Raw genomic sequence first — 9,197 nt, 5'->3', positions numbered from 1 at the left:
GTACACAAGATAGACGCAGCTACGATTAGCCAAATGACCTGCTGGAAAATGTCTAAGTCTTTTCACCGTCGGAGTCAACAGAGACAACTCCCCTCGAAGTTAACCTGGGGCTTTCTGACCTTCCTCGTTGAGGTCTATCCGGTTTCTTGATTGAGGGGAGAGGGGATGGAGGGTTCGGCAAGCTCTGGGATCCAACTGGGAGACTTGGTCCGTCACGGAAGGTCAGGAATTAAAGGCCTGGAAAAGACAGGTAGGAACAAAACATATGGACCAAAAGAAGCCTGTGCGGTTGACAAAAACGATGCTGGGAATAAGCAGGCAAAACATGTCATCCGTCCAGGGGTTAGCCACACACAGGTGAACAGCAGCTCAGCAGAGGTTTAGGATCTGGTCACACGACTATCGGAAAAATACCTCTCCGCCCACTTTCGTTCAGTCTTTTATGGCAAATGTTCATTTAGAAATGTCAGTTTTCTGTTGTTTTTACAGGCAGAATGGGCAGCTTGCACAGCAAGTCAAGCCTCCATCTCTCAGCGCCTTCCTCAGGATTTTCGGAGCCTTCGCTGCATTCTTACTCTTGATACGAAATAGGGAGTGTGGCTGCCTGCTTCCTAATGAGATTGGTAAGGCCTGTAAGGAGCTTACTTCTCTCTTATTCACGGTCACCTTGATTGGGCCTCACACCTGACCCAGCCCCCTGGGGAAACACCTGTCATTTATGCAGGAAGCACTTGCATGTGTGTGGGAGTTGGGAGGTGGGGGTACTGCAAAGAACAGCAAGCTGAAAATCATCCTCACTGCACAGGAGACAGGTGTCCCAAGTCCCAGTGCAGGCTTAACAATTTCAGAAGTGTAAATGCGACGAACTTACAGAAAGACACCATGTGAAAATTCAGTCCCTATCAATGAAGACAGCAGACATTGTCTAAAAAAGGTTGAACATATTCAAATATCGCGAGACTAAATAAATATGGAAGAAATTTAAAAATTAAACTCTCAAATGAAGTTTATGGTAAACTCATAACATTTCTCCTTTGGAAATTAGGAAAGCTGAAAACATGCTGCAGGAACTTTTAGGACACCATTTACTGGGCTCAGATATCATACATGTCAACGTTTAGCCCCAAGTGTAAAGAGACGGCATCGTTTATGGGGCTGAACCTAAATAAGAGTCCCCTTTTCCTTCTGTGGCTCGCCACTCTCTCTGTCCATGGCCGGGTCCCAATCCAGCCTCAGAGATTCTGTGTGCTCTTCCTTCTAGAGACACGGGCATGTGAAAGAGAAAGGCCAGCAGAAAGCAATGTTCAGTTCGTGGGCTGTTTGAGAGCATACACGGGTTCTTGCCCCAGGTAAGTAACTGTAATTCAGTTCAGCAAACATTTATTGGATCCATAGACACCCAGTGTCCTCCCTCAAAGTAGACCAGGTCTTCTGTGTGAGCTCCTGGCTGTCTTTTTGTCCCTTGGTCCGTTTACTGAGCTCTCATCACATGCCAGAACCCGAGAAAAAGATGAATTACAGAGCACGACCGTTAGCCCTCCACGAAGCAGTTTCACATTTACCATCACAACTGCACCAACACCTCCAGAACAGGTATGATCATACCACCGCCCTCCGTGAGAGGCAACCGAGGCACACCGCATGGCAGGGGCAGCCTGACAGGCCAGGCGACAAGCCCAAGCTCCTGCCCTGCCTCTCCATCTTGACTTGTCATGTCTTGGCCATTACTCTCCATCTGGGACCTTGAGACCCTCATTCCAAAAAAAAAAAAAACAAAAAACAAAACTTCAAAGGCTCTACAAATGACTTGCATGTAAAATATGAGGATCCTAAGTCTTAATCCTAAGGCCAGCCCACACTGAGCAAGACTGCCCATGTCAAAGCGGAGGATGCTGGGTACCGGAAAGGAATGCTGAGTTGAGGGGTAGCAGAGTAAAGGGCTGGGAACTGGCGAGGAACTTGGGGCACCTCAGTCTCATGAAGATGGCAGCTGGGGCTAGACTCAGAGACAGAGGATCTGAGCTGGAGCCTGTATCTGCCAATTAAAAACTAAATGACCTCAAGCTCAAGGTATCCTAACTGGAATCTGTGTATCTATAAAATGGGCCTAGTCTACTGCCATGCCAGCCTAAACACACCGATCTTGTCTGATCTCAAAAGCTAAGCAGGGTTGGGCCTGGTTAGTCCTTGGATGGGAGTACTACCTAGGAATACCAGGTGCTGTAGGCTTTAAAAATAATAATAATAAAAAAAATAAATGAGTCTAATCTCTATCTCAGAGCATTGTGCAGAGAGTTAAGGTACCAGATGTGAAAAGAGTCATCTCAATGCTAGAATTTCCTGTCACCTGTTAATTTGCACATCAATGCTATTAAACCCTAATCTCCTGACAGTATCTCCTAAACCTGTTTCTTCATAGATGACCTTCAATCCACCCATCTATCTTCATAAATTCTCTCCAGCCTCCTCTGGCTCCCCACCCCAGGGGTGCTACTCTGCCACCCTGTTCCCTGATAACGTGACCTCGGTTTTAGTTCTGAGACTGAGATTTGGAGTGACTTTTTTTTCACCTTCCTCCCACTACATCTTCATGTTGTTTGTTTTATTTTACAAAATCTTCATTCACTAATCTTAAAACATTCTCACATATATACACACAGACCTAAATCCCATCAGCACCACCACCACCAAAATAACCCACTTGACAGGCCGGGCTGGCTGGCAACCTCAGCACAGTCCGCAAAGAGCACTCTGACCTTTAAAGCTAGTCACTGCCCCTTCTGAACTTTAAGTACTCCTATCTGTGAAACACGGCGTCAGGCCCACTAGACCTTCTAGGGGTAGAATTCCAAGAAACCATGGGTATGGTGTAAGGGAAGGTCAGACAAGTACATACTGTCCACCATCCTGCCTAAACCCCCAAATATGGGGGTGATGAGGGTCTAATGTACATCCACGCAGGACTCTCCCCTGATCTTTGCAAAAACCTTAGGACGTACGTACACCTAATTCCACTTAACAATGAGCAAACTGAGCTGGGAGAAGTTAAGCCAATCTCACCCCCTCCCCACACACACCACCAGCATTGTTTTAAACAGCATCTCTTCACTGCTGTAATAAAAATCTGTGGGAAGTGTACGTATCAGGCTCTACGCTAGATGCTAGGGGGGCGGGCTGGGGGTGCTCTGTGAACAAGTCCCCAGAGGGCCCTCTCTGCAGCAATGTCAGCCTTGCAAATACACCCCACCTCGTTCCCCTACCTGTCTGTTCAGAGGTAGGAAGGAGCTGCAGAAAATTCTGACATTTATTGAGTACCTACTATATGCCAAGCCCTGTTTTATACAGGTGGTTAGCACGTTTGTGCTCACGTAATCCTCACACAACAGTTCTGAGTTAGGTTCTATATTATTCCTTTTTGACAGAGGTTAAACTTGCAGCAGGTCACACGCATCCAGTAAGTGGCAAACCTGGATTCCCACGCAGTTACTCTAGCCTTAAGTCCATGCTCTCAACCACTATGCCCTAGGGCCTCCTCCTTAGGGACCAAGCTCCCCAAGTCTCAGAGAGGACAAAGACTTGTCCCAAGTACGCAGCAAGCCTGAAGCCCAGTCCAACGGTGACCAATCGTCCCGCTCTGCACAGGGCAGAGGGTTCCCGGCACGAGACCCTTTACGTTTTAAAACCGGGACGAATAGGTCACCCTGAGTCTAGGACCCTTTCCATTTCCCCTGAATGGCTTTCCCTCTCCGGTGTGTGAACCCACGGAGGGACTAATGGTGGAAATGCAGGCGTCGGCCACACCGCTCCCTCCCCTCCTCACTCTCCGAGCCCGGCCTCCTAGGTCGGACCTCTGGGCCGCCGCTCCTCACCTCTCGGCCGGCGCCCGCCAACGGTTCCAACCGGCCGCGGAGAACACGTGGAATCGCCGCCACGGCCAGCGCCGCCGCCACCGCCGGGCTGAGCTTCCCCGCGCAGAATTCGTTTCCGAGCCGCCCCGCGCGCCTGCGCAGCGCGGCCACACATCCGGCGGAAGTGACGCCGCCGGAAGCCGGAGGGCGAGTCCGGCGGGCCGAGGGGGCGTCGTCGCGATGGTTCCGCAGCACCCGGAGCCCGGCGAGCGGCGCTAAGGGACGGCGCGGTAGGTGAAGAGGAGGCGGGGCCGGGAGCGGCCGCCGAGGGTAAGGTGGCCCCCGGGCCGGAAGGCCGGGCGAGCGAGGGCGGGCGCGTCCCGCGTCGTGGGAGCGGCCGGGACAGGAGGCCGGGCACCCGACAGCCAGGCATCGCAGGGACCCGCGGTCGCCTCCGCGTCCCCGGGCGCCGCGAGCGGTCGCGGAGAGCTACGAGGTCGCGCGGGTGAACCGGCGACGGCGCCGCGGCTCATGGATACGTGTAGCCTCCTGGGCCCCGCGCCCCCGCCGGCCTCCTGCTCCCCTCCCGAGCGCTGCCCGCGGGAGCCCGCCGGCCCCGCCCCGGCGTCCTGGCCCCCGGTCCCCGGCGTCGCGCGTGTGACCAGCACCACAGGCGCAGCCCGCCCAGCCTCCCCGCCGAGTACTGGGCGCCTCGGCCCGGCTTTTGCGGAGTGGCGGGAGCGGCAGCCCCGTTTCCTCGCGCGCCGGTAGCATTTCCCGAGCTGGTGGACGTGAAACCCTCGGCCCAGTGCCCGCCCCCGAGTCGCTTAGCCGTCCTCCTCGCCCTTCAGACGGGGTCGGCGTACAGCGGCGGGCGGTCGCTAAGTGTTTATTGCATCAGGGAGCGAATGGCCGTTAGATGGAGTATGAACAAAGTATTCACGCACGGGAGCGAGCGGGTGGTCGGAAGGGGACGGTGTTGGGCCTGGAGTGGAAGGCGTACTGGTTTGCTGGGGCCACCATAACAAAACACCACAGACTGGGTGGCTCGAACACCATTTATTTTGTGACCGTTCTGGAAGTGGGAAGTCCAAGATCGGGGTGTCAGCGGGTTCGGTTTCTTTTTAGGCTGCTCTCCTTGGCTTGTAGGTGTCCTTACGGGGTCTCTTCTGTGCCTGAGCATCCCTGGTGTCTGCCCAAATTTCCTCTTCTTATAAGGACATCAGTCAGATTGGATTAGGGTTTTGACTTAATTGGATTGGATTTTAAAACCTCTTTAAAGACCTGATCTCCAAACACAGTTACGTTCTGAGGTGCTGGGGCTTAGGGACTTGACATATGAATTTTGGGGAACACAGTTCAGCCCATAACAAGGAATTTACCTGAACGGACGAGAAGGGAAATATTTTCCAACAGAAGCGACACAGTGGCCACGAGGTTTGAAGGCGGGGCGGTCAAGGCAGGGCACTCTTCTGCATGGTTTTTTTTCATTTGCTTCCCCTGAAAACTCAAGATGACCTCTCTTCACTCCTTCCCTGGCAAATCTGTGCCCCGACTTTTAGGTTTCAGCATAGATTTCTCTTCCTCAAGGAAGTTTTTTCCTGACCTTCCTCCCCGAAATTAATTTGTACTTCCTCCGTTTAATATCCCCAGTACAGTGGTACACTTGTTTCTGCCACTGCACTGTCACGTCATGAGTGAGCATATCTGAGTTGTTCACCATCGTACCCTCCGTGCCTGGCATGTAGCGGACACTCTGTAAAGTTAAGTGAATGATGGGAAAACTGAGCCGCAGCGTGCGGAGGGCAGGGAGCAGGTCTCACTCAGTTTATCACCATTCCATCCTCCCAGCGGGGTCTCGCATGGACTCGGCCCACAGTACCATTTAACCGAATTGGCTAAGGTAGCATCATAGAGTCGGTGTAGAGCTATTCCTGACCACTACTGGTCAGACTGTGGGCTTTAGAGTCAGATTCCCTGGGTTAAAGTTCCAGCTCTGCCCCTTGTTGTTTACCTGTTACTTATTAGCCTGTGACCGTCCTCTCTGTACCTGGTCAGGTTACCTGTCGCTGTGCGACAGACTACCCAAACTTGCTGACTTAAAACTCTTTTATTTTAGCTCACATTTTTGTGGGTCAGGAATTCAGGCAGAGCTCTGCTGGGCAATTCTTCAGCTCTACGTGACGTCGGCTGGTAGTGGTCGGTATTGAGCTTGCGGCCTGGAGAGCTCACTGTGCCTTTGCTCCCATATCTGGTACCTGGGAAGGGATGGCTGGAAGGCTAGGCCCACTGAGCCCTTCTCCCACTCCACGTCTTCTCTCCATGTGGGCGTCTTCCAGTCTTCCTGCCGATCCAGCCTTCCAGGGCCGGTGTTCCGGAAGGACGCAGGTGGGAGCTGTCAGCTCCTAGGGCCTGGGCCCAGAAATGGGCACAGATTTGCACCCTTACTTTCACCTGTTGTCTTGATTAAGGCCGAGGCTGCTCAGAATCAATGGGAGGAGTCAGAGAGCCTGCCTGCCTTTGGGAGCGGTGGCAAAGGTGGGGTGGGCATCTGAACTCTGCTGTCCTCATCTGAGGAGGGTAGTCGTTGTACCTGTCTTACAGTTAGTCTGGTAATGAAACGAGTTAACGCCTAAAGGGCTTACAATGGTGCCTGGTGGCATATAGGAAACATTTTGTAAGTATTTGTTGTTATTGCTACTTTCGTTAGGTGCATGATTCCTATTGTTGTTAGACGTAGGACACATAAGAAATAAAGGTCCCAGTTCTTTTTCAGAAGTTTTTATAAGGGAGGTATAGGATTAACATCATGAAGCAATTAGAGAATTGCACTAAATAATGTAGATTATAATTTTTATAGTCAAAGTAAATTGTGGAATGGTTCATAATTTTGCATACCATTGTAACTCTCTGAGTCATTCCCAAGAAATTTTCCCTGTATCATTTCCATATAGCTAGAACATGTCTTTTGTAGATTCGGAATATTTGCTGCATTTTAACATTTAAGTCTATAGAGGAAGTGTTTGTGTTGTGTTTATAACATCCTTTTTCCCACAGGAGATAGCATAGCCTAAGAGTGTAGATCCCAGAGTTTAGGAACCAAAATTTAAATCCTGGCTTTAGAATGTAACCATTTTATGATCATGGGCAAGTTATTTAAACTCCCTGTTTTTTAATTCCCTCACTTGAAACATGGTGATGGGATTCATGTTGCATTGAGTTAGTGGACAATATGCTTAGCGCAGTGCCCAGCCTGCAGTAAACAGTCGGTAAAAGAGAGCTGATAATAATAAACCAAGAAGGCTTTTCCTTTCAGGCAGCCAGCGGGGCAGTCACTTGGCAGTCATTTGGCAGTTCAGTATCTCCGAGGATTCAGCACTAGGGACAGTGCCCCGGCACCTGACACAGTGCTGCAGTGTTGCTCTTTATAGATGACGTCACCTCCCATCCTGGTTTTCTCTGAATCTACCCTGATCTCAGACCAGGAGATCGTGCCAGTTCCCCAAACACTGCGTACCAGAAACTAAGCCTTCCGTTAAGACATGGGGGATTGGAATAAGGTACAGAGCTGAGGCCGAGATGGCGGGGTTGAGTGTTGGAGATTCTAAGCTGAGGGATCACACGGTTGGAGGGGCTTAGTAAAATGTTGGACATTGGGAGCTGGTGGTTGAAGCTAAAGGGTCCAGTTTAGGACTTGTCTGCTTAGAGCAGGTGAAGGCCAAGAATAGATGCGATTGTCAAGGGAAAGAGAAGAGGACTCAGGTGCTGCATCTCAAGGGACATTGACATCTGGGGGTTCCCAGAGGAAGAAGTACAGGAGTGAGAGAAGCAGAAGCATCCTAGGGAAGGAGGAGTTCATGACGGAGGCAGCAGACCGCATCAGCACGTGCTGCAGGAGAGCTGGGGAGGGCAGACTGAGGACAGGCCATGTGGGGGGAGGGGGTCTGTTTCATGGCGAGAATGGCAGCAGGGTCGCAAGGTGAAAAAGGAGCGATAAGAGGGTGAAGTGGGATGTGTGGACTGTGGTTCTGAAATTGCGAAAGACAGGCCTGTGCGTGGATGCACCTGCTGGGCGCGGCCGGCTGTCCCATTTTGTTTTGCCTTTATTCAACATGGGGTGATCTTGGTGTGTTTGTCGGGAACTAGTGAGCCAGTGGAGGACGATCGAAGCGATGAGGGGCGGTGACGAAGGGGTCTTGGGGGAGGCAAGAGGGGATGGGATCAGGGGGAGAAGGGCAGTGTGCTTTGGAAGAGAGAACGCACACTCCGTCCTGTGAGGCTGAAGGGGTTGGTGGAGGGGCGGGAGGGAAATCTGGAGCTGAGACGGAATTAAAGGCAGTCGGCTTCTATCAGGTTATCCACGGGTCCAGCCTTCTGAGCGAAGTCAGCATCAGTCATTTGTGTGGATGAGGGAGGAAGGAGAGAATGGAAAGGATTTGCGGGAGCTGTTGTGGGGAATGGACAGAGGATCAAAAAGACGTAAGTAGCAAACGTTGCTAACCATCATTCAGGGGCACCACGCTTAGCGAGCGTGGGTTCCAGTGGCCAGGTGTCAGCACATGCCAGGCGAAGACCAGTGAGATGGTGCCCTCAGAGCTCACAGCAGAGTCGGAGACAGATGACGGAGCACAGCGACAAGTCGCCTGGGGAAGTGTGGAGCGGGCTCTGTCAGAGCGAGGGGAGTGACCCCAAAGTCAGACTTGAGGAGGAATACTGGGGAAGCGGGAACGTGTGTGAATGGCCGGAAGGGCGTCTTGGGGTCGGTGACAGCTCAGCCAAGCCCTGAGAGGGGAGTGGGCCACCTCTGGAAGGTGGGAGAGTCAGGAGTAAACAAAGCATTTTCAGGATGGCAAGTACGAGAACCAGAAGCTTTTGGGGCGAGAGCGAGGCAGAGGTGCGCAGTCCTCCCCGCTTCAGAAGCCCGGGTGCTTCCAGTGCAGAAGCCGGGGCCCCATGCTCAGCTGACTGACCCGTGCTCTGGGCCAGGTCCAGAAATCTGCATTTTTAATAGGCTCTCCAGGATGCATTAGGGTAGCATTTGTTGACTACTTACCTGTGCCCCTTGCTATTCTCATTGTTCCCTTGGGCTGTCACATTTAATCTTAGTAACCTGTGAGATAGGATGAGGAAGGTAGGACATGGAGAAGTCATTTGCCCAAAGTCACATAGCCAGTGAGAGTGGGCTGGGCCTCCAGCGCTGGCCAGGAGCACTGCTTGTTTGGGGAGCCGCGGGTAGTTTATTTTGGCAACACAGCTGGGACTAAGAGGTTAGGCACTCCTTACTACCGCCGTTACTACCACTAGTAACGTTACTACCATTCCTTACTACCGCCGTTACTACCACTAGTA

The 9,197-nt window shown here is 52.0% G+C and overlaps 2 protein-coding genes across 3 annotated transcripts in view; one reads left to right on the top strand and one right to left on the bottom strand.

Annotated features, from left to right (window-relative positions):
• LYAR (Ly1 antibody reactive) overlaps positions 1-4,026 on the bottom strand; it is a 20,158-nt gene extending 16,132 nt beyond the window's left edge. The window contains exons 1-2 of one of the 2 annotated variants that reach the window (XM_023520201.1): positions 3,870-4,026; positions 120-237 (exon numbers count right to left, since the gene is read on the bottom strand). The gene's annotated coding sequence lies outside the window, so the exon portion shown is untranslated. The remainder of the gene's footprint in view (positions 1-119; positions 238-3,869) is intronic. The other variant, XM_023520202.1, reaches the window with a different exon arrangement.
• Positions 4,027-4,184: 158 nt separating this feature from the next.
• The window catches only part of ZBTB49 (zinc finger and BTB domain containing 49), a 26,291-nt gene continuing 21,278 nt past the window's right edge, over positions 4,185-9,197 (top strand). Inside the window, exon 1 of the mRNA XM_023520203.1 lies at positions 4,185-8,327. The gene's annotated coding sequence lies outside the window, so the exon portion shown is untranslated. The remainder of the gene's footprint in view (positions 8,328-9,197) is intronic.

This window comes from Pteropus vampyrus, unplaced genomic scaffold (assembly GCF_000151845.1).
Source record: "Pteropus vampyrus isolate Shadow unplaced genomic scaffold, Pvam_2.0 Scaffold252, whole genome shotgun sequence".
Lineage (NCBI taxonomy): Eukaryota > Metazoa > Chordata > Mammalia > Chiroptera > Pteropodidae > Pteropus > Pteropus vampyrus.
Note: the sequence above shows the minus strand (reverse complement) of the source record. Positions and strands in the feature narration are given on the sequence as shown.